The 26,470-nt window shown below is 53.8% G+C and overlaps 1 long non-coding RNA gene across 1 annotated transcript; it reads left to right on the forward strand.

Moving 5' to 3' along the window:
• Positions 1 to 65: 65 nt before the first annotated feature.
• LOC142403008 (uncharacterized) lies at positions 66 to 26,470 on the forward strand. Its single transcript, XR_012773562.1, has 4 exons — positions 66 to 283; positions 727 to 857; positions 2,961 to 3,055; positions 26,381 to 26,470. It is a non-coding gene; the product is annotated as an uncharacterized LOC142403008 (long non-coding RNA).

Raw genomic sequence — 26,470 nt, forward strand, 5'->3', positions numbered from 1 at the left:
CCAATGCAATCTAAAATGGGGGTCGTTTTAGTTTTTTTAATCGTTTCTTAGGGATATGAGGCTTGTGTGGGTGTTTAGCTTGCCCTGTTCTTTCTGTTCCTAATTCTGAACCCACTGACTGGCATAAAAGAACGGTCGTGTTGTAGTCTGACGGTGTCGTCTCCCAGGAGCTGGTGGAAGGCCAGGGCTTACGTAAAGCTGATAAGGAGGATGCGGGCTGGAAAGCGGAACGTCTAAACGAGAATTACGGTCCTTGGGAGAGAAGCACGTCCTGAAGAAATAGGTAAGCTAATGGAAATGTTTTGGGAACCATCCGAAACAACTAGTAGGAGCGTGATAAGAAGGACCCTCCCGCAAACTGTCCTCATTATAATCCTAAAAGTCACACCCCTCGAGCTAGAGACCCCGGCCCGAGCAGAGAGCCCTCACCTCTGAGCGTGCGCAGCATATTAAAGTAGTGCTGTAGCTTTAAGTTGAAATAAGAGAAATGTAGACCAATAGAAAACTGCTTTGTGTAATTACTTACGCTTATGCATATGCGTAGCTAGCCTGTATAAATACTGTACTTGTAGGAGCGAACTTTGTGCTAGCTTTGTGGAGCTACCGCCTAGCGCCCATCTCTGCGCAGACATGCCATAAAAATACCTCTGCCCTGTGTGTATATGGGCGTCCCGCACACGGGGTAAACGACCTCACACTTGTGGGCTAACAGTTTTGACACTCCAGGTGGGACCGAGCTGACAGCCTCGCCCGGTTCGTCTTGCCGCATCCGACAGGGAGGAGAGGCCTGAGCGGACTCCAGCGCGCACCGACCCGTCGATCGGGGACTCCTTCAGCTCCTCTCCTGCGGTCGGGCGGTAAGCGACACAACGGTGCAATGTTCCTGAAAAGAGGTATTTTTTGGGGATAGGAGAAAAGGGGGTAGGGGCAAGATGTCTCGGGAAGCAGGCGGCCTCTGTTCTGTTCTGGGCTCTGCATAAGACGCACCGGGAAAGACAGGTGGCAGTAGCGTAGTTCTGTTTGTTTCTCCAGGCTGTCCTGTTCTGAGTAACGAAGGGAGACGTCCCTCGTTCTGGTTAGTGTAGAAATGCTGGGTTTTTCGGTACCGATATGGGCTCTGCTGCTTCCCAGGAGGCACCCCTTTGCTCTCCTCTAGGATGCATCCTGAAGCATTGCAATAAATTTGGGGGAGATGCCATGACTAAAAATCAGCTATCAGAAAGCGATAGTTCGAGCTCCCCTCAGACAGGCTGTAGGGCCTGAAGGAACACCGGTATCCGTACACGTACCTTTTACTGCTTCTGATTTATTAAACTGCAAACAGGTAGTCGGATCCTATCGAAACAATCCAGAAGGAATGTATAGTACTGTTAGTCACGACTCCTAGTCCTAACTGGGCAGATGTACAGGCTCTCCTAGAATATTTGTTTACCACCGAGGAGAGGAGAAGAATTTTAGAGAAGGCCAGAGAGGGACTGATCCAACAATGTGTGTGTGTGGGTGGGTGCCTAATACCGATATGTACCTCCCGAAAGAGGATCCGGAGTGGGATCCAAACACAAGTGTGTGGCATTACAGAGGGTAAAGGAATATCAGAAGTTAATTTTGTATGGGATTCAACACGGAGTGCAAAAGCCCAACAATTTATCTAAACTATCTGAAGTAAGGCAGGGGGATAAGGAAACCCCATCAGCCTTCTCTGAGAGATTGTGTGAAGTAGCTCGAAAAGGGACAGATCGGGATCCGGAAGATGATAGCAATTTACAGTTATTTAACATGCTGTTTATTGGTCAAGCAGCAGCAGATATAAGAAAGAGATGACAAAAGGCAGAGGGCGAGGATGGCATGACAATCTCACAGTTCTTCTCAATGGCATCTAAGGTCTGTAATAATCGGGAGGAAACAGAAGAGAAGGAGAAGCGGGGACGAGTAACGCCGCAAGCTTCTTTGTTGGCTGCCTTGACGGAAACACAAGAAAAAGGGAGAGAAAATACACGAGGTGAATTTTGTGGGCGAGGAAGGGGCCGTAGAAATAATAGTAGAAATGGTTATGACGTTCCCCTGGGAATGAATCGGCGTGCACATTGTAAGCAAGAGGGCCGTTGGAAAAAAGATTGTCCGTGCCGTCTGAGTAATGGGGAAAGAGAGACAGAAGAAGCCCTTGGAGTCATGCCGGAGATTGGGTTGGACTGAAGGGGGGCCGGAGGAATCTATGACAGTTTCCCCAGATGATCCTCTGGTTCCAGTCAAGCTGGGGAATGAAAGAATAGATTTTTTTAATTGATAGTGGAGCCACGCATGCTGTAGTAAGTAGTTGTAGGGGACCCTTAAGGTGAACTAAAATAAGCGTTGTTGGTGCAAGAGGGAAAAAGACTTTAAGGCTGTTTTTACAAGCTATGGAATGTTCCATTTTGGAAGCACTAAATTAACTCCTGAATTCCTTTAGATGCCAGAATGCCCCCTACCATTGCTTGGGTGGGATTTACTTGTAAACTGAATGCACAACTAAGTTCTTCTGAAGACTCTGTTCAGTTGACTCTGTTCAGCCCGCAGGGGACCTCTCCTGTTTGTGCTGGACGCCAGCCTGAACGGGACCTCTCCTGTTTGTGCTGGACGCCAGCCTGAACGGGACCTCTCCTGTTTGTGCTGGATGCCAGGCCGCAGGGGACGTCGCCTGTTTGTGGCGGACGCCAGCCCGCAGGGCACCTTGCCTGTTTGTGGCAGATGCCAGCCTGAACGGGACCTCGCCTGTTTGGGGCACACCGATGGCAGGCGCTGTCGCCAAAAGGCAAAGCAGGGTCATAGCAGAGTTTTCCATTTCTGGGGATGGGCTCAGCCGTCTCCTGCACAAACTTCTGTTATGTAGCAACGGGGATGGTAGCTTTCTTCTGTTTTCTTGAAGAACAAGAGGATGATGGAGCACGTGACAAGAGCATGATCTTTTTCTCTTCCTTTGGCAGTACAGGCACCCAAGGCCAGCCCGCATCCAAGGAACAGCACGGGGATATCCGTGTCGACCATCAGCAGAGGAAGGAAGCTTCTTTTGGAGGCTGAGGTGATGAAGCAGAGTCCTTAATTGTTCTGTTGGATTTTCAGCATGGGTGCGGGGAGGGCCTGGGACATGCAAAACGTGGTCCCGGACAGGGAAGCTGTTTATTAGCTGTCTATGAGAGCTATCATGGACACCACCGGACTGGCATCCTGTAAGGATGGTTTCACGTGTTTTCTTGTTTAGGGGCCAACCTTGGCTTTGGGCTGTAAACTCAAGTCTGCCAGGCCGGTGCCAGCTTGGCAGCAGCATCTGCCCACGGCAGCACCAGCTTGGTGGTGGTGTGTGCCCATGCCTGTGCCAGGTTGCTGGTTGTGTCTGGCTTGTGAGGCTTGGGGTAATTGGCCCCCTGTTCCCCATGGCGTGGGCTCCAGCTGTGGCCTGGGGCAGCACAGGTGGGACCCATGAGGTGAGGATGGGGCTGGGCCCAGGGTTTAAAAAGGGCTGAGGATGGGGCTGGCCCTGCTGTGCCAAGGGGGCTGCCTAGGCATGCCTGCCTGCCTGCCTGCCTGCCTGCCTGCCTGCCTGCCTGCCTGCCTGCGGGAGCTGGCTGAGGAGTGAAATGAAGGGGCTTCCCCAGGCAGCTGCCTCCAGCAAGGAACAGCCGGTCCCCACAGCCGGGACGGATCCGTCCCGGACAGAGTGCACCACCAGCACGTGGTGCCGGGAGCTCGGTGCCCCCATCGGCCGTGCGCATGAGCCACCGTGTCTCTGGGAAGCCTCTTGGGAGAGGAGCATCGAGGCACCCGGGCGGGCGAGGCAGCCGGCACTGTGGAGGAGGAAGGGGCAGAGGCCGAGAGAGAGAAGCCTCGGGGCGCCGAAGGTCTCCCGGCAGTGCCGGGAGCTGCGGTGAGTCGCGCATCCCTCGCGTGTGTCCAGGCCTCTCTCTGCCGTGCTTCTCCAGACCTCTGCCTGCCTCCTTGCCTGCACCTGCCTCTGTCTCCCTTTCAGGCTGTTTGGCTCCCCAAAGCTTTTTGCCCGTCTGCTAGCACTGCCCTCCACACCGTCGCCTTCTCCATTGCCTTTCTATGCCTCTCCCTTTCCAGCTCCCCACCTGCTATTATTTCACCCTTCCCACACTGCCTTCTTCCATATTGCTGGGGAAAATGGCATTTCTAGGTCTCCCTCTACGCAGTGACCTGTCTCTCTTTTCAGTGACTCCCTCTGCTCTGCACCCTGTCTTCTTTTTTCTAGTAAGCTGTCCCTATTTTTCAATTTTTTACTCTCATAATTCTTTTCTTTTTGAAATTTTGTTTCTAGGTGTACTCTTACTTTGTTTTCTGTCTCTCTTTTTTATTTTTTCCTGTTTCCTGTATCCTGGTGCTTTCCAAATTTTCATTCTGTGTCTACTTTTGTCAAGATGTCTCTCCCTGTTTAATTGTTTCCTGTCTGTCCTGTAGCCCGTTGCTTTTAACTTGTCTTTCCTCGTCTATCTTTATCCAGTTTGCTGTCCTCCTTTTTTAATTCGTTCTAGTCTGTCCTGTACCCAGTTGCCTTTAAGATTTTCTTTCTATGTCTCCGTCTACTTAGGTTTTTTGCTATTTTTTAATTTTTTCTCTCTTAATATCTTTGGAATTGAAAAAACTTTTGAATTTTTGTTTCTGTGTTCACTTCTATGTATTTTTTTCTGTCTCTCTTGTTTGTTTTTTCCTATCTGCGCTGTATATTGTGACTCTTAAAATGTTTTTTCTGTCTACTTTTACCCAGATGTCTAACCCTATTTCTTTATTATTTCCAGACTTTCCTGTGTCACGTTGCTTTTGACGTTTTTTCTATATGTGCTTGTATCCAGTTCGCTGTCTGTATTTTCTATTTCATGCTCGTCTGTGCCATAGCCTGTGTCCTGGTTTCCTCTGGGACAGAGTTAATTTTCTTCCTAGCAGCTGGTAGAGTGCTGTGTTTTGGATTTGAGGATGAGAATAATGTTGATAACACGCTGATGTTTGGGCTGTTGCTAAGAGGTGTTTACACTGCTCAAGGACTCTTTCAGCTTCCCATGCTCTGGCAGGTGCACAAGAAATGGGAGGGGGCACAGCCAGGATAGTTGATCCAAACTGACCAAAGGGCTGTTCCATACCATACGATGTCATGCCCCGTATATAAACTGGGGGGAGTTGGCGGGGGGGTAGGGGTCGCTGCTGGGGGACTGGCTGGGCATCGTTTGGCGGGTGGTGAGCGGTTGTATCTTTTTTTATTTTCCCTCCCTTGGGTTTTGTCGTCATCGTCGTCCCCCGCCCCCCCTCGTTGTTTTCCTCCTCATTACAATTCATTATTACTATTACTATTATTTAGTTCCAATTATTAAACTGTTCTTATCTCAACCCACAAGTTTTCTTGTGCTCTTCCGATTCTCTCCCCCATCCCACCGGGGGTGAGTGAGCGAGCGGCTGCGTGGTGCTTAGCTGCCGGCTGGGGCTAAACCGTGACGCCCTGTCACTTTTTAAATTTTGTTTCTGTGTCTTTGGTTATTTAGTTTGCTGTCCCTATATTTTATTGTTTTCTTCCTTTAAGGCCTTTGTCTTTCAAATTTTTTCTATGCCTACTTTTATCTAGTTTGCTATCCCTATTTTGAAATGTTTTCTCCTCTGCCTCGGACCCTTTTGCTTTTTCAATTTTCTTGCTACGTCGACTTTTATCAAGCTGTCTGTCCCTGGTTTTTTAATTCTGTCTGTCTTGTCACATACCCTGTTGCTGCTTAAATTTTCTGTCTTTTATTTTTTTTCTCTTCTCTCCATTCATCCGGAGGCTGAAGAGGGTCTCCTCGGCACGCTGTTATTTCTGAAGCGCTATTTGTACCCCTCTCGCTTTGTAAGAACGTCTCCTCCCTCTTCCTCAGAGCAGTCTTGTTGTCCTCTCCTCCATCTCGCTCGCCTCCAGTGGGTCAGTGTCTCCCTCCTGACCTCCGTACTCTGGTCAGATCCCCTCCCCAGTACCTTGGTGCCCTCAAGCCGCCTTCTGTCTCTCTGGCCATCTCGGCACCCCTCTGTTTCTGTCGCGACGCTTCCTGCGAGCGCCCTTGTGTTGCGTGGCCATCCTTTAGTTCTGCAGCAGGCTTTGTATCTTTCTTATTCAGAGACAACTCTTCCTCAGGCTTTCATTTTCCCTCAGAGCACTCTTGCCTTCCCTCCGCCATGTCGGATGCCTCTGTTCGGTCCCCGGTCCCCTGAGGACACCTCTGCTCTGTTCAGATCCCCTTCCGTGGGGAGGGGTTTTGTGGGATTGACGCAATCCCACAAAAGAGTGTGTCAGCAATCCTTTGTTTGTCTCGTTGTCCACGTTTCCCCCGCCCCCCGGAGCCCCCTCGTTCCTGTCACGATGCCTCCCGAGACTGTCCTCGTGCCCCACGGCACCCTTCGAGCTCTGCAGCCCTCTTTGTGTCTCTCTCTTATTTGGACAGAACCCCTCCTCAGGCTTTCGTTGTGCCCCACAGCTCCCTGACCTTATTCACTGCCGCCTGGGATGTCTCCATTCGGTCGCTCGTCCCCGGAGGACATCGCTGGGACACCCTCTTGAGTTTTGCACTGCGTGCCAGAGCCGCCTTCTGTCTCTCTCTCTCTCTCTCTCTCTCTCGCTCTCGACACCCTTCCTCTGCCGTCACCGTGCCTCCTGAGGCCGTGCTCGTGCCCCACGGCCCTCTGTGGCTCTGTAGCGCAATTTGCACCCTTCTTGCTCCCGAGAACCATTCCCGATGACATCTTTCATCTCCAGGACACTCGTGTTGTCCTCTGTGCTAGCTAGGACACCTCTGTTCAGTCCCTGGTCCCCTGAGGACATCTGTGGTCTGTTCAGATCCCCTCTGGACTTCTTCATTGTGTCCTCGAGCCTTCTTGTGTCTGTCCCTCTCAGAACCCCTCTGCTACTGTCACGATGCCTTCCGAGCAGCACGCTTTTAGCTCCGTGAGCCCCCTTTGGACTCGCTTTGTTGCATTCGCACCCCTCCTAAGATCTCTGTTCCCAAAAAAGAGTGCTCTTGTTCTTTTCTGTGCCATCTAGGATGCCTGCCCAGCTCCAGGGACGAGGCCCAGCACCAGGGACGAGGCCACAGCTCGGCCGCTCGGCCTAGGTCCCACAACTCAGCCTGGGCCCTGCACCTCAGCCCTGCAGCTCGGCTGCTCGGCCTCAGCCCTCGCACGCACACGCACACACACAGCCAGAGAACCTTTCACTCACAAAAATACCTAGAGATGGAGTTAATGAGAAGACAGGAGACTCTGCTGATCAGGCACAGGGCATGGCCAGACAGTCCTACTGACCAGCAACCGATTTGCATGCCACCAGCCCTTTTTATCCCCTCGTCCCTCTCTTTTCCGATGCTTGTTCCTCCCCAAACTCCTCCGATACCTCCCCTTCCCCACCTCTGGTTCCTCCAGTAAAGGTACCGTAGTACATCCTGTGCGGTCCCCGCGTGCGTCCCATATCCTTAGCCAGCAACCTTTCTCAGGCTGTGTGGTGATCCGGAAAGCCGCTCCCGTCTACTGGTTGTGACGAGCGTCGCCCCGTAGCATGGGGCTGATGGCTCTGCCGGGACAGCTCTGGCAGGAGCCAGGGCAGGGAATCTGTTTCTCTGGCTGGGTCACTGGGGTGCCTTACCTGGCACGGTGCCTCTGCGTGACCTGGAGTTTACGGGGACAAGCTTTTTATCGCGTAACCTAGCAGGGAACCACACTTAAAGCTTTGGAAAGATGCTCTAAAACTAGAACTGTCCAATGACCTTAGTAGTTGGATTGGTTTGTGGGATAAGCCTATCGGAGGCATCAACTTGAAGACAGCTGCTTGACCCGTTTTGTTGATTTCAGTCCCGTTGTTTGAAGGAAGAATGTACAGAAAGGGCCGAGGAGGTGTGACAAGAAGAAAGGAAAGAGCAAGTAAGTCTTGAGAGAGGGGAAGAACCTCAGTGCTGCGAGTGACTGAAGGTGCTAAGGGCTACGAGATTTTGGGGGTAGGTGTGCACATGTGAAGGTCTGGGCGGGAACAGCGCACAAAGAGTAGTAAAATACAGTTGGGGAACCCAAGATTGCTCCTCATTCTGGGCCTGCGCACGCGCCCTTGCTCTTGCAGCTGCAGACACGCTGGAGCTGCGGGGGGGCAGGCACGCCAGCCTGCCTGGAAGCAGGCTTTGGGCGCGGGGTCCCTCGGCCGAGGCGGTGCCAGTTAGTGGGGGGAGAGCCCTGTGTGTTGGGCAGGTGAGGGGCGAGTGAGGCCGGAGCATGGCAAGGGCTGGGCTGGGGCAAGCGTGGACAGAGGGGACAGAGAGGAGGACCTGAAGGAATAGGGGTTGTGAGCTCTTCATTCCCAACCAGGTCACTGAGGGGCAACCACCTACAGTACCCGAGATACGGGGGAAGGTCTGGGGCCAGCACAAACGGTGCTGAGAGAGGGAGTTTCCATAGGGTCTGGTGGTGGCTGCAGGCTGCTTCCCATCAGCCACAGTGAGCCCCGTGGCATGCCGCACAGCCCTTTTGGTGTGCACCAGTTTGTATTCGGCTGTGCCCTGGAGCCCTCTGAACTCCTGAATTCATATTTTGGGTTCCCCCCCAAGTCCTTCCGTGTGTCCCAAGGCCCTGTGTTTGTCACACAGTATGCCACCATGCTTCCTCTTTAGCTTTCCTCCCATCCCAGAGTTTTGCCAGTGCTTTTTTGGTGCGCTCGGGTCAACTGTTTCCCTCTCTGTAAGGCCCAGGCCCCCCCCCCCCTTCACCTGTCTGTGCCCCCAGAGTCCTATGTTTTCCTTGTCACCTGCTGATGGCTTCCTCCCACCCCACCGTTGCACTCCAGAGCTCTCCCTTTGTTCTCATCCCCTTTTCTCTTCCCGTGCAGCCCAGGACTCTCCCTTGAGCTTTTGGCAAGCTGCCCTCAGGAGCTGGGGCACCCCTCTGCTGTCCCGGCCACCACAGCTGTCCCCAGTGGGGCCGAGGGCAATAGCCTGTGTTCTCTGTGGGATGCAGTTCTGGGCCCAGGGCCTGGGGCTGACAAGCCTCTGGAGTGGCCAGCAGGGCCGATGGCTATGGTGCCTGTGTCCCCCGGGCTGCAGCTGGGGGCCGGGGGCTGCTGAGCTGGGCTACTGCCACGAGTGCGGTGTTCACGTCACCCCATGAGGGTAGGTCCAGGACAACACAGCCAGTGCTGAGCAATACAGGCTGGGACCAGGAGCGAGGCTGCAAGCACAGAACAGGTGAATGGGGCCGGGGCGGGGGGGGGGGTGAGGGGGTCCCTGCGACCGGGAACATCCCAGGGAAGGTGACCCAAAGGGGGAGGTGGGGCTGGGGCAACAGCGATCGGGTCCAGGAAGACCCGCGCTAGGGCCAAGGAGCGGAGGGTGCGGCGCCGGGGTCGTGGGTGGCCCAGAAGCCGAGGGGATGAGGGAAAGCTGATGCACCGGGGCAGCGGGGAGGCTGCACATGGACATGCGGGGCTGCCTGAGTGCTGGGGCTCACCGGGGGGTAGGGGTAGTGCTGGGGAAGCACCTGGGCTGGGGTCCTGCGAAAGGGCAGTCCCGGCACAAAGGTGTGTGTGTGTGTGTCCCCCCCCGGTGCGGGGGGGTGGGGTGGGGTGGGGGGTGGAGCGCTTCCAGGCCGTGCGGAGGTGTGGGCAGCGCTGGAGGGGTTCGGGGCAGCTGGGGAAGCATCGGACCCGAAGCGGAGCCGGTGGTGGTGCTGGGAATCGTGGCACGGCGGGGTCCCGCGGGCGCTGGTGAGGGGAGGAGGGCGTACGGGACGGTGTCCCCACAGGGTTAAAGCCCAGGGAAGGCAGCAGCCCGCAGCATGCTGGGAGCTGTAGTCCTGGGGTAAGCAGCGTGTGGTGGGGCACGTTGGTCGCAGGGCATGCCGGGAGATGTAGTCTTTCGGCAGGGCGCTTGCAGACAGCCCCCTGCCCTGTGCAGCACGCCGGGGTGCGTACTCGCCCCATGCCGGCCGCCGGGTACCTGCCGGGGCTGGCAGCCGTCTGCCGGCGGGGAACGGCCTCGGGCACGTGGCGCGGGGGGGGGGGGGGGGGGCGGGAGCGGGAGGGGGGGGGGGGGGGGGGGGGCGCGCGCCCGCGCTCGCTGCCGCCCTCTGGCGGAGGAAGCGCGGTACTGCAGGTCCGGCACCGCGCATGTGCGGGGGGGGTGCCGCCGTGCTCGCCGCCGCTGCCGTCCGCCGGTAACGGCAAGGAGCTGTTGCGGTGCCTGCGAAGCGCCGCCGCCGCGCTCGATGCTGCCTCCCGGTAAGGAAACGCCGCTGCCGCCGCCCCACGTGCGCGCTGCCGGCGGGCGCTCGGCGCGGGACTGCAGCGCCGGTCTGCAGCGCCGGCGCCGTCCCTGGGCCGGCGCCGCCCGCCGGGTGCTCGCCGCTGCTGGTGCCGCGGCACGGCCGCAGCGCGGTGCTGCCGCGCGGCGTTCGGGCGCCGGCGCTGGCCCCTCCGGCGCGCCGTCGGCGGCCGGCGCATGCGCGGTGCCCGGGAGCGGCATGGCGGCGCGCTGGGCGCGGGTCCCGGCGGCGGCGGGTGTCCCGGGGCACCGGCGAGGCGAGCGAACGCCTTTGGCGGGCGCGGGGGTGTGTTCTGGCCGCGGTCGGGAAGCCTCCCCCTGCCCGCTGCGGCAGGCTGCCGGTGTGCTGGAGGCGAGCTGGGTCAGGGCAGCCCCAGGGAGTTGCCCGAGAGCTGAGAGAAGGGAAGAGGGGAAGGAGGCGGACACCCCCCAGGCGAGGACGCCGGGCGCCTCCCCGCTTCCAGAGCTCCCCCTGAGCCTCCCCCGGCCCCGCTTGCCCCCCCACCCCGCGCAGCTGCCCCCAGCTCCAGCCCCTCCCCTGAAGCCTGTCCCGTAGCCCCCGGTCGCCCCCAAGCCCTGTCGTGCCAGTGGCAAGCTGGCCTTCCGCGTGTGTCCAGGAGCCCCTGCGGAAGGGGAGGCTTCAGCCGGGGGCGATCTGCGGTAATAACGGTGGCGGCTTCTTCTTTCCCTCTCCCAGAGGCTGCGCTGAGGCCGCGGTTGTCCCTTCCTCCCCTGGGGCTGCCGGTGACGGCACCCGCCTCAGGCTTGCGTGGGTTGTCTGTGCCTGGCCTCGCTCTCCTGGCGGCGTGGGGGCGAACATGGACAGGCGGAGCGCTTGGTGGCTGTGGACAGGAGCTGCGGCGGCTGAAGCTGGAGAGGCCAGAGAAGAAGAAATCGAAGGCCGGCCGGCCGGCAGCTGCCTCCCGCTGCAGGCAAGAGAGAGCCCGCCTCTCCGGGCGAGGAAGGATCCCTCCTCGTAGTCCGCAGCAGGCCAGGCCGCCAGCGTGCACTGCAGGGTCTGTATGCGTAAGCCGGAGCGTGGTCTTGCTCCCTGTCCCTGTCTGACAATCTGTGTCCTGCTCCTTGTCCTTCTTTTTCCCCTCTCTCTATCGTCCCCCATCCTTCTTCCTGTGTGTCTTTTTTCTCTTTCTGTCCTTCTGCCCCAACGCTTCTTTCTCCACCTCTGTCCTGCTCCCTGCCCCTTGTTTCCTCTCGCTGTCCCTCTGTCCTGCTTCCTGTCCCCGTTTTTTCTGTCTTTATTTCTCTGTCCCGCTGCCTGTCCGCTCGTTTCTTGCTGTACCTCCCCGTCCAGCTGGCTCTCCGTTTTTTCCTTTCTCTCCTTCTCTGTCCTGCTCCCTGGCCCTTTTTTCTCTTTCTCTGCCTCTGTCCTCTAGCTCGTGGCCGTTTTTTTAATTTTTCCTTCTTGGTCTCTTTGTACAAATCTCACCCTTTCTTTATTTCCCAATCCCTTTGTCCTGTTCCCTGTCCTTTTTCTCTCTCTGTCTGTATGTCCTGTGCCCTGTCGCCGTCGTGTCCCTCTGTTCTTCTTCCTCTCCTTTCCCCCCCGTCTCTCTATCCCTCTGTCCTGCTCACTGCCCCTGCATGTTCTTGCTCCATCTCTCTGCAGGGCTCCTCGTCCCTCTTGTTTTTGATTTCTCTGCCTCTCTGACCTTTTCTTTCGGCCTTTCATTCTCTGGCGGCACCTCAGTCTTCTCCCTTGTCTTGCTTTTGTCTTTCCAGTCCTCTGTCCTGCTCCCCATCCCGGTATTAAATAGGGGTGGGTGCAGGCCCTGTTCTCTTGGGACTGGCGGGGGAAAAAGCAGCCCCGGGCCCAGCGCTGTCCTGGGGTTTGTCGGGGGGTTTTGGGGCCGAGTCCGTGTGCGAGCGGGGGGAGTAGGGGCAGCCCCACGCGGCTCTCGGGTGCTGCTTGTTGGGGCTGGGCAGCCTCTGCCGCTCCCGGCGCAGGTCGGGCAGCGGCGGCCCGGGGGGCTCCTGCGGCGCCGGGCGGGTGCCGGTGGCCGGAGTGGTGGGGAAGGGCCGCGGCTGCGGCCGGCGGGGGTTCCTGGAGGCGGCTGGGCCCGGCTCCCCGCGGGGGTGCTTGGGGCTGGGGGGGTTTGGGGTGCGGGCCCGGCACCCCAAACCGGTGCTGGAGAAAGCAAGCCGGAAGCAGCCGCACTAAAGCGATGCCCTGCCTGTGCTGGTGCGGCCCCGCAGAGGTGTGGGGCCGGGCCCTCCGCAGCGCCCAAGCGCTCCCCAAAACTGCGTGTGTGGCCCTGGGGGTGCAGGGCTGTGGGGTGGCTGCGCTCCCCCCACCCCGCAGCATCACGCATGGGGACCGCAAAGGGGTCGGAAAGCAGAGAGGGTGAGCTGGTGTGGGGCCTGAAAACGGAGAGCCGGTCTTGTGTTCCGGGGGCTTGAAAAGAGGCTCCCGTGGCTGATTTTGGGGCTCGGAAACAGCTGGAGTCGTGCGTTTTCAGGACCTGCCAGAGGGGACCAAGTGGTGTGTTTTTGGGCTGAGGAGCAGAGGTGAAGCGCTGCGTTTTTGGGCCTCGAGAACAGGCTGAGCAGGTGGGTTTGTGGGCTCAGGAATGGGAGCTGGTTTGGGGGCCCAAAGCAGAAGCCGGTTTGGCTGTTTGGGCAGGGGGGTGGGAGGGCATTGGGGGCTGCGGGGGAAAGCGGAGGGTGGGCAGGGTGCACGGACCCTCCCTGGAGGTGGGGGTCTGGTCGCGTCGGACCCCAAAGTTCGGGAGGCCGGCGTGCCCCGGGCCAGACTCGAGGTCTGAGGTGGTCTCTGGGGGGGAAGGGTGCATTTCAGACCCCGCACGCCCTCTTGGAGCCCAGCTCTTCTTTGTATGCTGCTGAGAAGAGTTCTGAAGTACTTAATCATACAAACTAATTAATCGGTATTTCCACAGGGTACAGCGGTGATGTTTAATAGTAATATTCAAGTTCTGACAGCGACTGCTTTCCGACCTTGTCCAAAGCCCAGGCTGTTGCAAATAGCTGGAGCTGGTAAGGAGAAGGAGCCAAAATCAAGCGGAGCTTCGGTGCAGAGCTGGAGCTTCAGCTAGCCAGAACTGTGGCAAGGAGGAGCTGGAAGGAGATGGGGTGTCCGCTGCCTGGAGCGTGCGTTAGCCAGGGGCGAGGTTACCTGTGGCTGTAATGAGCGGGAGCGGCCGTGAGCTGGAGCGCCTGTTCGCCGGAGCATCCGTCGGCCGGGCTGCGCCGCCAGCAGGGCTGCAGAGCGGCCGGGCGCAGGCAGGGCTGTCCCCAGCAAGCGTCTCTGAGCAGCAGGGAGGCGAGCGGCCCTTCTGGCAGCGGGGAGCCTGGCCTCTTCCCTCGGGGATTAAATCCACGCCCTGCGCCTCTCCCTGCACGGAGGGTGTCTCCCGGTCCCCTTCCTGGGGGTGGAAGCGAGGTGGGGGTGGCCCGGCTCTCCTGGGGCAGCCCCGCTGCGAGGGGGCGCGGGCGAGGCGTCCGCACGAGGCGGCGGTGTCTCCCTGGTGCCTGGCAAAGGGGAGAGGGGCTGGTCGGCTGGAGCTCCCGGGGCGCACGGCCTGGCCCCGCAGGGCCCCTCTGGCAGAAGCCTCCCCTGTGCTTTCCCCGTTGGCTGGGTGTGACAAACAGGATCATTTTTTGCCTCCTCTTTTCCCAGTGTCACCTTCTGCGTCACGTGAAGAAAAGCCTGCGTGGTGGATCCCGCTTGCTGCTCGGGTAATGGCGCGTATGGGGCCGGGGGAGCGGGGAGAAACCTTTGTGAGTTCAGGGAGGCTACAGATGCTCCACATGAAACCCAGAGAAAAGGCAAACGTGCTGCCAGTGCCGAAAAGCTGATGAAAACTTGCCGTTAACAGAGCGTGCCTCGTTCCTGAATTGGTCCCTTGGCAGTTACGAATGTTTTCCTTTTGGGTAAAAGAATGAACTTTCATCTAGGAGAAATGAAGAGCTGCCTGTTGCCTTCTTCAGGGTCAAGTGTTTTCTTCTGTTTGTTCAGACTACTTTTATGGGCAAGTTGGGAAGAGCCTTTTATTTTTATATGCACAACTACCTTTTTAGTCATCTCTGGTGTCAGTAGAGTTGAGTAATTTTTGAGCACCTAGCTGCCAGTAGAAATATAATGAATGAAATGCGATGGAAACTGACATTTCAATTTGATTTGTATTCAGGTTTTTTTTTCATACGAGTGTTGATGGCATGCTGTGCTGTGCGTCAGTCCACATTCTGTTCCGTGGAGCCTTTGGTCTAGGAGTTTTATGTACCAAAAAAAAAGTTTGTCCTTCCAAAAAAGGACTAGTCATTCCTAGGCTTGAGGTGTAGACTGGGAGAGTCTCTGGAGCCCATGATCAGAATGACAGTGCTGCTGCTCTTTGTCTTCACTGGCGTTAATTTCCCCACTGCTCCGTGGTGGTTGGGAGCCCTGAGTCGTTGTTTTTTTTTCTGTCTCTAACACATTTTTTTTCCCCAAGGAGAGGCTACATTTAAAAGTGAATGAGTGTCCTGGTTTTGTCTGGGATAGAGTTAATTTTCTTCCTAGTAGCTGGTATAGTGCTGTGTTTTGGATTTGAGGATGAGGATAATGTTGATAACACGCTGATGTTCTAGTTGTTGCTAAGAAATGCTTACACTGGTCAAGGACTTCTGAGCTTCCCCTGCTCTGCCGGGCGCACGAGAAACTGGGAGGGGACACAGCCAAAAGCGTTGATGGAAACTGGCCCAAGGGCTATTCCATCCCATCTGGCGTCATGCTCAGCATAGAAACTGGGGGGAGTTGGCCGGGGGATAGGGATCGCTGCTGGGGGAGTGGCTGGGCATGGGTCGGCGGGTGGTGAGGGGTTGTATCGCTTGTTTTTTCCTGGGTTTTGTTCCTCTCTTGCTCTCTTGTTGTTTTCCTTCTCATGAGAATTCATTCTTCTTCTTTTGTTCCAATGCTTAAACTCTTCTTGTCTCAGGCCACGAGTTTTCTGACTTTTGCTCCTTGGATTCTTTCCCCCATCCCACTGGGGGGCGGGGGAGGGAGAGCAAGCTGCTGGGTGGTACTTAATTGCCGACCGGGGCTAAACCACAACAATTAGTTTCCTCCGAAACGTGTCAGTCACTAAACTTGAGTGATGTTTATTAAAACCACAAAAATGGCACCTGTCTTACAGACCTGGAGTCCTTCTGAACGTGTATTCATCCCACGCAAATGTCATTGGGCTACAGATCGTCTGCACTTTGCGCTTTGACGAGACAGCGTGCTGAGACAGGGATGAGCTCTGAAAGAAAAAAGGTACAAGGTCATGGGGTTTTTGGTCTGTTTTTTTTTGTGGGGGGCGCGTGCGTGTGTTTTAAAAAGAAGAGTGCGATGCTGAGTGGTGGCAGCCCGCAGAGCTCTCTTGCTGCCGGAGCTCTCCTTTTCTTCTCTTTCACTCCTCTTTCATGGCTGTAATGGTAATTTGGACAATTGTAGAGGAGCAGTTAAGTTAGTTGCCTGTGTCGATGTGCTGGTAGTCCCAGGAAGGTAAGTGCTTGAAGCAGTAGTGAATAACTTGGCTGCAAGTGGAATTTCCGAAGGAAGAAGAACAACGGGAAGCAAATAGCAAGTTACCAAACAATTTGCGTGGGTGAAAGACGTTGAAGTTTTATTGCCAAATGTTGTTGGGCAGTATGTTCCAAGTGGCTATTTTTGGTCAACGTGAATTTTCAGGAAGTTCAGGGTTGTGCGTGGCAAAACGTGTCCCTCTGTTTATGCATGCTGCTATGTAAATGTCCAGCGGCAGGGCTGTTGTTCTCTGCTCTCCATGCTGCCACGGTAGCGCTGTGGTGTTTAGACCCGACAGAGGGCTTTAGGAAGGGAAGGGGAATGCCTGTTTTCCGTGAGGGCTATGAATGCTGACCCTTTTCTCCGCCGCTTTCCCGTGCGCGCGATGAAGCGGTTTTATTTTTCTCCCTTGTTCCCGGTCTAAATAGTTGTGAAGCTGTCGCTGCTGTGGGATTGCAAGTGGTGTTTCTAGGTTTTTGTGGGGTTCTAGTTACGGATCCCTTTTGCTGTGGGGAAGTGTCAAGATAAGGTTTTCAGTGTAAAGCTTCAGAAGCTACATCCACTGAAATCAGGGGAGGTGGAACTGATGTTGCGCGTGCAGCTGTGCTCGCGGGGATGCTCGGTGGCCCCTCGTCCAAACAGCAAGGGGCGTGTGGCCATGCGGAGGGCTGTGCTCTGGGTCTGAGGGCGTGCCGTCTTTTTGCTGTTGGAAGACGGACTAGAGCGCGTGGCTGTGAAATGTCAGGACAGTCAAAAGCTGGGAGGGACCCTAGGCAGGTTTGGTGGCACAACTGCAGTGTGAGAAGGACTTGACCGTTTGGAGAAACGGCCTGCAAAAAATCATTCCTGTTTTGCAAGGAGGCAGTTCACAGGGACAGATGGGTTGCTGTGCTGTTTAACGAAAATGCTCACCTTGGGACGTATGGGGTGAGGAAGTCTTGACTGTACGTAGGCTTTGGAAACTGTACGTAGGTATGTGTGTGCGTCACCTGCGTGTATCTATGAAAGGGGTTCTAGTGAAACCAAAGGTGCCCATGAGTCAAAAAAAGGCGTGGCTGTCTAAAAACTGCAAAAGCTCTAGCGGCCTGTGTCATCAACTGTAGCAAAGATGAAGGAAAACCCTTTATCCTCCACTCAGTTGTAGTCTTCACCAAGCTTCACAAAAAAAGGAAGCTTTAGATTCCTACCCGGCATTATGCTAAAGGTTTTTTTTCCTCTCTCAGCAGAACGTCAGCTGCCACCATTTCGCCGTGGTCGCCCTTTCTTCTGCCAGGAAAGTACGAGACGGATGGAAAGGCTGCGTAGTGGTCTGCAAGTACACGGTACGCCTACGATGTGTGCCTGCGTTTTTCCTAAGGTACTCGTAGCGTGGACTTTAAAGGTAACATGAAGAATGTGCCAACTCTCCTTCTATAGTATTTCTATGAAGTATTTCAACACAAATGCTACAAATAGAATAAGGTGTGTTCTGGAGCATGCTGTCCTGGTTTTGGCTGGGATAGAGTTGATTTCCTTCCTAGTGGCTGGTATAGTGCTGTGTTTTGGGTTTTAGTAATATTGATAACACGCCGACGTTTTGGCTGTTACTAAGCGGTATTTACACTTGTCAAGGACTTTTTTTCCCAGCTCCCCATGCTCTGGCAGGTGCCCAAGAAGCTGGGAGGGGGCACAGCCAGGATTGTTGATCCAAACTGACCAAAGGGCTATTCCATACCATATGACGTCATGCTCAGTATATAAAGCTGGGGAAGAAGAAGGAAGGGGGGGACATTCGGAGTGATGGCGTTTGTCTTCCCAAGTAACTGAAAAGAGCTAAAATCCCCAAAGACAAAAAGAAATGTTGTCAATATCTTGGTTGCTCAATGTTTCCTTTTAGTTTCCCTTTCACAAATAATTTAGCCTAGCTTGCCAGTATTGTTGGCCTTAAGTAAGGAAGCTTAGATAGTAGAATTGCTAACGAGCATTCTTTATTTGACCTAGTCAGTAGAGTAAGAATGCTTTGCCTGTGTTAAATCCTTGGTTAGCTGAGAGAGTTGCAATGTAGATAGATAAAAAGGAATTCTCCAGGCCCTGTGTCCCTGGAAAGGGCTGATAAGGAGAAACTACACAAGAACCACCTGATTTTGGATATGCAAGGAAGGTATGAGTAAGACAAAGATGGACTGAGCATGCGTAAAGACAAAGTTCAGTCAGCGGTCAGAGTGATGAAGACTACTGACTTCCTCCAAGGACCACCAGAGGATCCCTAACGACCACCTAAGGACTTAAGTACGCATGCGTCAGGGACATTTGCATATATTAATGAGTTCCAAGAAATCTCATGTTTATATAAATTAATCTTATGAATATGTATATTTTGCAACAGATAACCTCTGCGATCTTGCTTGTTTGTCGGAGCACTTATGGTGGAGCGATCCCCAGTGCTGCCCAGCGCTGTAATAAAGGATGCCTGCTTAATAGTAACTCCGTTGCTATTGAGTTTGATTTCGGGAACACTCTGAAACTCCACTTCACCTGTTGGGAGATTTGGATTTTAAAGGGTAGTCTCCACGAATTTTGTTTCATAACCATTACGCGTGAGGGAGCCCTGCTTTCCTGGAGATGGCTGAACACCTGCCTGCCCATGGGAAGGAGTGAATGAATTCCTTGCTTCGCTTTGCTCGCGCGTGCGGCTTTTGCGTTCCCTATTAAACTGTCCTTATCTCAACCCACGAGTGTTCTCACTTTTACTCTTCCGATTCTCTTCCCCATCCCACCGCGGGGGGAGTGAGCGAGCGAGCGGCTGTGTGGTGCTTAGTTGCCGTCTGGGGCTAAACCACGACAATGCCTACGCAAAGCCAACTTCTGTCCGTTTCTTTTCTCTTCCTGAAAGCGTAATCTTCTGTTTCTGTGCGCTTACTGTTAAATGATACTGTGAAAATAATTTTGTACTACAAGAGGAAAGAAACTGTTGGGAAGAGTTCAGCTGTTCAGAAGGAAGAGCCTTTGTTTTCATGGTAAAAGCTTTCTGCTTTTTCAGTCAGTAAGTTTTTGAAATATCTTCTAGCAGTACTTGAAAAACCTTGCTGCGATCCTAGCGTCCGTACTAAAAGCCGTCAAGGTCAAAGAAGAGACGTGGACAAAACGGGAGAAATGGGCGTCGCTTCCGCGTGTTTTCCAGGCTTTCCCAAGAAGCATTAGCAGCCTTGTAAGTACCGCCAGTGAGTCCCGATGTGGTTTTGGTGAGTTACTGCTTCAAGAAGGTCCTTTTTCCGGAAGCTACAGTGTGTAATTTTTGGCTTCAGTTGGAAAGAGATTTTCCCGACTGGAAATCCTTCTCATTCAGAGAAGTTGCATTTGATGAACTTCCCATCGGAGCGGCTGTACGTGCCAGTAGAAGTCATCAGCAACAAGACTTTTCACTCTCTTGAAAAACAAACAAAAGTCCATTTCCTTCCAGGGGCCCAAGCCCAGCACGTCTTCCAAAAGCTGATGGCATCGCTGGTCTTTGGTTCTCAGTTGTAACAGCCGAGGTATGTTAAAAAGCCGTTCCTCCGCGTGCTTCAGTACAGCCAAAAGCATTAGCAAATCTGCCAGTCCCTTTTGGTAGCCTGATGTGTTGCAGCGCTGGGGATTTGATTTCTGTGTGGCTGCCCGCCCCCCCCCCCCCCCCCCCCCCCCCAGTGAAACCATCTGGGGGATCTCTTATGTCACTGACTTTTCTATCATAACTGAAACTTTAAACAGAAGCTAAAATTGTGTCATTTACAAAGTGATTGGCACTGTTTAAACTGTGACTGCCCAATAGCTGTGGCATACAACTTACGAGGTGTATTTCAGCAGTTGGGTATTTGTTCTCCATGTTTCAAGAGAGAGGCAACGGAATGTTATGGGTTTTTCCCCAATATTTTGACGGCGTGCTCTGCAGTGCTTTATTTCTGCCTCTCGTTCCATGGCGCGTTTCCCCGGCGCTTCAGCGGCGTCTCTCTTGGGCAGCGTGGCTGGGCAGATGTCCCTCCTAGTTACATAGCACACGGCCCCCCCCAGTCCCATTATAACCGTGCATTTTGGAGAGAGATGATGTAATGGTATCCCAGCTGTGCAAGTTAAATGAATGCAAAAGGAAACTCAAATGCTTTTATCGTGTAAGTGTTGTTGTTGGATGTATGTAAACATACGCCCACCTTGTTAGTGTAGAGTGAATTACTGAGATTTGTCCTTTATTTTCCGTGTTACTCTCTAAAGTTTTACACTTCCCTTTCAGCTTTCTTGACCGAGCAAGCGAGACGTGCAGCAGCAGCGCGAGGGCGGCAGCCGTTGTGGTGGATCCCTAAGCGTAGGTTCTGATGAGGGTCCGACCTTGTCCTGCAGCCTCACGGGGTTGTCTGCCTGCAGCAGTGCTGGAAGGAAGGGATGAGACATTTTCCAAGAGCAGCAAGAGCGTTCACTTTTAGGTGAAGAAGGTGTTGAAAATCCTATCCCTTGGTCTTAATAGTGATTTGAAGCGTTGCAGTCCCTGTAGCTGTTAAAGCATGCCCTGTATCTCGAGCGGAGCTGTTTCCCTAGAATCCTCCTTTAGCTCAGCTGCTCTCCTATCCCTTATTCTGACTGAATGCCTGTACTTTCTGCTGTGCTGTTTTTTTCATGGGCTGAAATGGAATTTGGGGTTTGTGAGAGACTGAAAGAGTTAACGTCTCGAACGTTGTGGCGATTTGAGGCGCTATTTGCATGGCGAGGGCAGGTCGGGGAGCACGGGGTGGGGGAGAGCAAGAGCGGGACGTGGAGAGCGCGTCGGAGGATGCGCCGTTCCAGGTTCTGCCAAACCTGACCATGTATGGCCAGAGGTCGCACAGAGTTTATCTGAGGAAGGGGCTTGCAACCGCCCCAGAGACCCCTCATGACCACCCCCCTCCCCCAGCGCCTGCGCAGAAGATTGAGAACTTTCTAGAACAATAACCATGTCAGTCCTGAAGGGGCGTACCTGGAGGCGGGGATTAGCCAATAAAAGGCTTGCCCCCCCCAGGGAAGCGCGCGCACGCCCACCACTGGACGATTGCCACGTCTGTCATCGTCATTGCGGGATTCGAGGGTGGTGATACTTTTTCTTTCTCTTTTCTCCTCTCTCCTCCTTTCCTTTTCTTGCTTCTCTTCTCCTCTGCTTTTCCAATATATATATGCAAGTTTGGGATCGGGTTGCCCGGAAAATAGCTCCATTGCCAAATTGCCTTTGTTCGTTCATTAGACTCGTCGGGTTGTTAAGTTTGTCCGTTTGTGGAATTCGCCAGTAAATAAAGTTGCTGGCCAGCCTGTTCCTCTGGGTCATTGTCGTGACTCTGCCGACCACGCGGCTCTGCCGAGCAGAGATCGGCCTTTGTCGGTACTCAAACAGTCGGGGAATCGAAAAGATTCACCCCTCTCGCAACCCACCGAGTGGGACGAGACATTAATTTGGTGTCAGAAGTGGGATTCCCTGACTTGATCAGTGAGAGGAAGAGGGAGGGGATATCAATTGAGTCGAGAAGGGAGGACGTGAATCGGCTGAGTCCGAGTCCTCCGGCAGATGATGATCATGGCTTCCTGGGTTCAGCCTGATCTGGACTGCTCCCCTTTGTTGTTAGAGTTGTTAAAAGCTGTTGTTTTGGGTGTTTTGGTAGCTGCGCTGACGGCAGCGCAGAAATACAAGTGCACGGTAAAATGGGCTGAGCGAGCGGCGAGCGAATTGTCACAAGATTTGGGTAAAAGCTTGCAAGCGGAGCTGGAAGCTGAGCAGAAAAAACGGGTGCGATCGGAAATAGCAGCGACTAGGTTGCAGAATCAGTTGCGCGACGCTTTTGTCAGGGAGCGTGAGTTGTGGTCGGCGCTAGCGGAGGCGCGGAGGGAGGATCTGGAGAGCGAGTGTGGGCACTGCGGTCTGTCTAAGGAACGCGAGCTGGCTGACGGGGGAGTAGCTGGCCGCTACCCCTGGGAGGAAATGGAACGGGCAAAGTGCCAACATGATGAGAGAACTGCTCCCCAACTTCGCCCACTTATTAAAACGGAATTTCAATATGAAGGGGGTGCCGATACCGCGCCGGAAATCATAACAAAAGAAATACCCTATAGTGCAACTGAATTGGCCAAATTACAAGATCGATATAGTAGGCTCCCTAGAGAAACGGAGACAGAATGTGTGTGGAGGGTCTCCCTCACGGGGGAGGACAGAATTTAAACTTTCTGAGGAGGAGGCGCAGGGATACTGGGGTCCAGGCGTGTTTCTAACCGTCCCCGACACTCGAGCCCCCTGGTCCCTCACTCAAAGGGCTGGAGGGCTGGACCCCTTGGAACGGGGAGATCCGGTGACCATCCCCACTCCGGGACTGGATCAGAGTACCGAGAGCGTGCAGAAAGCCGCCTGCCTCCAGCTCCTGCATGACCGGCACTTAACACCCCATCAGCCCTCCCCGATGTTGCTAAAAGCCGACCCCAGTCGAATGAAACCCCTGATAAAGGGCCTCCCTGACCCCCTAAAGCTACATGCCATACAAATCCAGGACCGCCTAAGGGCAGCGCTCCCAATTCAGGAGCGTTTAACAGAAATGCTAACACCCCGGAGAAGCCAAAGGCAGTCCGCTCCGGCGGAATTCCCCCTCACCTGGGGAGGGGTTGCGCAGGAGCTGATCAGTTATAGCCGCAACGTGGGAATCTCCGGAGGGGAACAAAGGGGTAAAGCTGCGGTTAGGAGAACGGGATTAGACAATCAGCTTTTAAAAGGCCTACCTGTCGGAAGACCTCCTGATAATCCCTTGCTTTTAAAACCGGTCCGAAAGGGGACCGAGTTTTCCTTTTCTTTTGCAGGGGGAGAACCAGACCGTCGCCTGCTAAAACATAGCGATCTTGTCGGAGGAGCATCGGACCTCGATGAATACTGCCAATGTTGTATTAATAGTCCTTATATGTATTTACGATTTTTCATGTGGACGGTGGTCCTCCTCTCCCCCGGGAAAGGAGGACACGGGGGAAGTGGAAACCATACTCCTTCGAACCTTGTGTGGGAACTACGCTTTCTCACATGGACGGTGGTCCTCCTCTCCTCCGGGAAAGGAGGACACGGGGGAAGTGGAAACCATATTCCTTAGAAGCTTGTGTGGGAACCAATTCATGTGTTTACTAGAATCTGGAATAGAACCGACCAAGGGATATGTGTTGCCCTTCCCCGGTCAACCGAACAAGGATTGAGATTTGGTGGTGGTGGTGGTGTTTTTTTGTTGCATTACCCCATATTATGTATAACTTGGAAAAGTTCTTAACTATAACACTGGTCCTGGGGGACACCACCCCCCCCCCACCCCCCCCCAAAAAAAAAAAAAAAAAAAACCAACAAACCAAAAACCAAACCTGGCTCTTTGGGAGAGTAAGGGTTCTGATAAGGGACATGTGTATTTGTTGGGGTTAGAGTCAAGTATTGTGGCATACCCTGTACACACTACCCTTTGCAGAGCCTGCCGCTCACTGCTAAACCTGACATACCTGTAAAATTAGCATATCCCCATACCCCTTGGGACTAGTTTGGGGATGTTCTAACTGGAAATTTTATTCCTGATTAGCATTGAAATATCATGCTGGTCTGAAATGTGGATTAGTCATCCTTATGTCCATCTCACAACTCCAGTACTACTGCACTCTGCTACTGCACTCTACTACTACTACACTCACAACGTCAGTACTACTAGAGAGGCAGCACGGACCAAAATGAAAGAAACTGCTGACCAAGCTGCTGAATTATTTCGATCACTCCCGCCGAAAGACTTTCGATGGGCATGCCCCCAGATCTTCGTTCGCTTCCCTCCTACAATCCTGGGGACTCACGGGGTGGGGGAAATGGTTAATTCAATTTGGAATAACCCTGATTTCTGTTCCTTATAACTGGCATAGCTATTGTTTATCTGCTTGCTTCTGCTTTCATTGTCTTTTCTCCTGCTGTTCTCTATGTTCATATCACCACCCTGGAAGACAAAATCAAGGACCCTCTGCCAACTCTTGTTGAAGATTTCGTGAACTGTGTCTTCTCGATCTTCTCTATGTGAAAATCGTCACCCTGGACGAAGATTGTATAGACAATGTTTGAGCCAGGGGGTGGTGTGAGAGACTGAGAGAGTTAATGTCTCAAACATTGTGGCGATTTGAGGCACTATTTGCATGGCGAGGGCAGGTCGGGGAGCTCGGGGTGGGGGAGAGCAAGAGCGGGACGTGGAGAGGGCGTCAGAGGATGCGCGGTTCCAGGTTCTGTCAAACCTGACCATGTATGGCCAGCGGTCACACAGAGTTTATCTGAGGAAGGGGCTTGCAACCGCCCCAGAGACCCCTCATGACCACCCCCCTCCCCCAGCGCCTGCGCAGAAGATTGAGAACTTTCTAGAACAATAACCATGTCAGTCCTGAAGGGGTGTACCTGGAGGCGGGGATTAGCCAATAAAAGGCTTGCCCCCCCCCAGGGAAGCGCGCGCACGCCCACCACTGGAGGATTGCCACGTCTGTCATCGTCATCGCGGGATCCGAGGGTGGTGATACTTTTTCTTTCTCTTTCCTCCTCTCTTCTTCTTTCCTTTTCTTGCTTATTTTCTCCTCTGCTCTTCCAATATATATATGCAAGTTTGGGATCGGGTTGCCCGGAAAATAGCTCCATTGCCAAATCGCCTTTGTTCGTTCGTTAAACTCATATAGGTCGTTAAGTTTGTCCGTTTGTGGAATTCGCCAGTAAATAAAGTTGCTGGCCAGCCTGTTCCTCTGGGTCATTGTCGTGACTCTGCCGACCACGCGGCTCTGCCGAGGACCCGTACTCAAACAGTCGGGGAATCGAAAAGATTCACCCCTCTCGCAACCCACCGAGTGGGACGAGACACGGGTAAACGACCTCACACTTGTGGGATAACAGTTTTGGCACCCCAGATGGGACCGAGCTGACAGCCTCGCCCGGCTCGTCTTGCCGCATCCGACAGGGAGAAGAGGCCTGAGCGGACTCCAGCGCGCACCGACCCGTCGATCGGGGACTCCTTCAGCTCCTCTCCTGCGGTATTTGTTTACCACTGAGGAGAGAAGAACAATTTTAGAGAAGGCCAGAGAGGGACTGATCCAACAAGGCAGGGGGGTGCCGAATACCAATATGTACCTCCCGAAAGAGGATCCGGAGTGGGATCCAGACACAAGTGTGAGGGATTAGAGAGGGTAAAGGAATATCGGAAGTTAATTTTGTATGGGATTCAACACGGAGTGCAAAAGCCTAAGAATTTATCTCAACTATCTGAAGTAAGGCATGGGGATAAGGAAACCCCATCAGCCTTCTCTGAGAGATTGTGTGAAGTAGCTCGAAAAGGGACAGATCGGGATCCGGAAGATGATAGCAATTTACAGTTATTTAACATGCTGTTTATTGGTCAAGCAGCAGCAGATATAAGAAAGAGATGACAAAAGGCAGAGGGCGAGGATGGCATGACAATCTCACAGTTCTTCTCAATGGCATCTAAGGTCTGTAATAATCGGGAGGAAACAGAAGAGAAGGAGAAGCGGGGACGAGTAACGCCGCAAGCTTCTTTGTTGGCTGCCTTGACGGAAACACAAGAAAAAGGGAGAGAAAATACACGAGGTGAATTTTGTGGGCGAGGAAGGGGCCGTAGAAATAATAGTAGAAATGGTTATGACGTTCCCCTGGGAATGAATCGGCGTGCACATTGTAAGCAAGAGGGCCGTTGGAAAAAAGATTGTCCGTGCCGTCTGAGTAATGGGGAAAGAGAGACAGAAGAAGCCCTTGGAGTCATGCCGGAGATTGGGTTGGACTGAAGGGGGGCCGGAGGAATCTATGACAGTTTCCCCAGATGATCCTCTGGTTCCAGTCAAGCTGGGGAATGAAAGAATAGATTTTTTTAATTGATAGTGGAGCCACGCATGCTGTAGTAAGTAGTTGTAGGGGACCCTTAAGGTGAACTAAAATAAGCGTTGTTGGTGCAAGAGGGAAAAAGACTTTAAGGCTGTTTTTACAAGCTATGGAATGTTCCATTTTGGAAGCACTAAATTAACTCCTGAATTCCTTTAGATGCCAGAATGCCCCCTACCATTGCTTGGGTGGGATTTACTTGTAAACTGAATGCACAACTAAGTTCTTCTGAAGACTCTGTTCAGTTGACTCTGTTCAGCCCGCAGGGGACCTCTCCTGTTTGTGCTGGACGCCAGCCTGAACGGGACCTCTCCTGTTTGTGCTGGACGCCAGCCTGAACGGGACCTCTCCTGTTTGTGCTGGATGCCAGGCCGCAGGGGACGTCGCCTGTTTGTGGCGGACGCCAGCCCGCAGGGCACCTTGCCTGTTTGTGGCAGATGCCAGCCTGAACGGGACCTCGCCTGTTTGGGGCACACCGATGGCAGGCGCTGTCGCCAAAAGGCAAAGCAGGGTCATAGCAGAGTTTTCCATTTCTGGGGATGGGCTCAGCCGTCTCCTGCACAAACTTCTGTTATGTAGCAACGGGGATGGTAGCTTTCTTCTGTTTTCTTGAAGAACAAGAGGATGATGGAGCACGTGACAAGAGCATGATCTTTTTCTCTTCCTTTGGCAGTACAGGCACCCAAGGCCAGCCCGCATCCAAGGAACAGCACGGGGATATCCGTGTCGACCATCAGCAGAGGAAGGAAGCTTCTTTTGGAGGCTGAG

The sequence above is a fragment of the Mycteria americana genome (assembly GCF_035582795.1).
Source record: "Mycteria americana isolate JAX WOST 10 ecotype Jacksonville Zoo and Gardens chromosome Z unlocalized genomic scaffold, USCA_MyAme_1.0 Scaffold_30, whole genome shotgun sequence".
Classification (NCBI taxonomy): Eukaryota; Metazoa; Chordata; class Aves; order Ciconiiformes; family Ciconiidae; genus Mycteria; species Mycteria americana.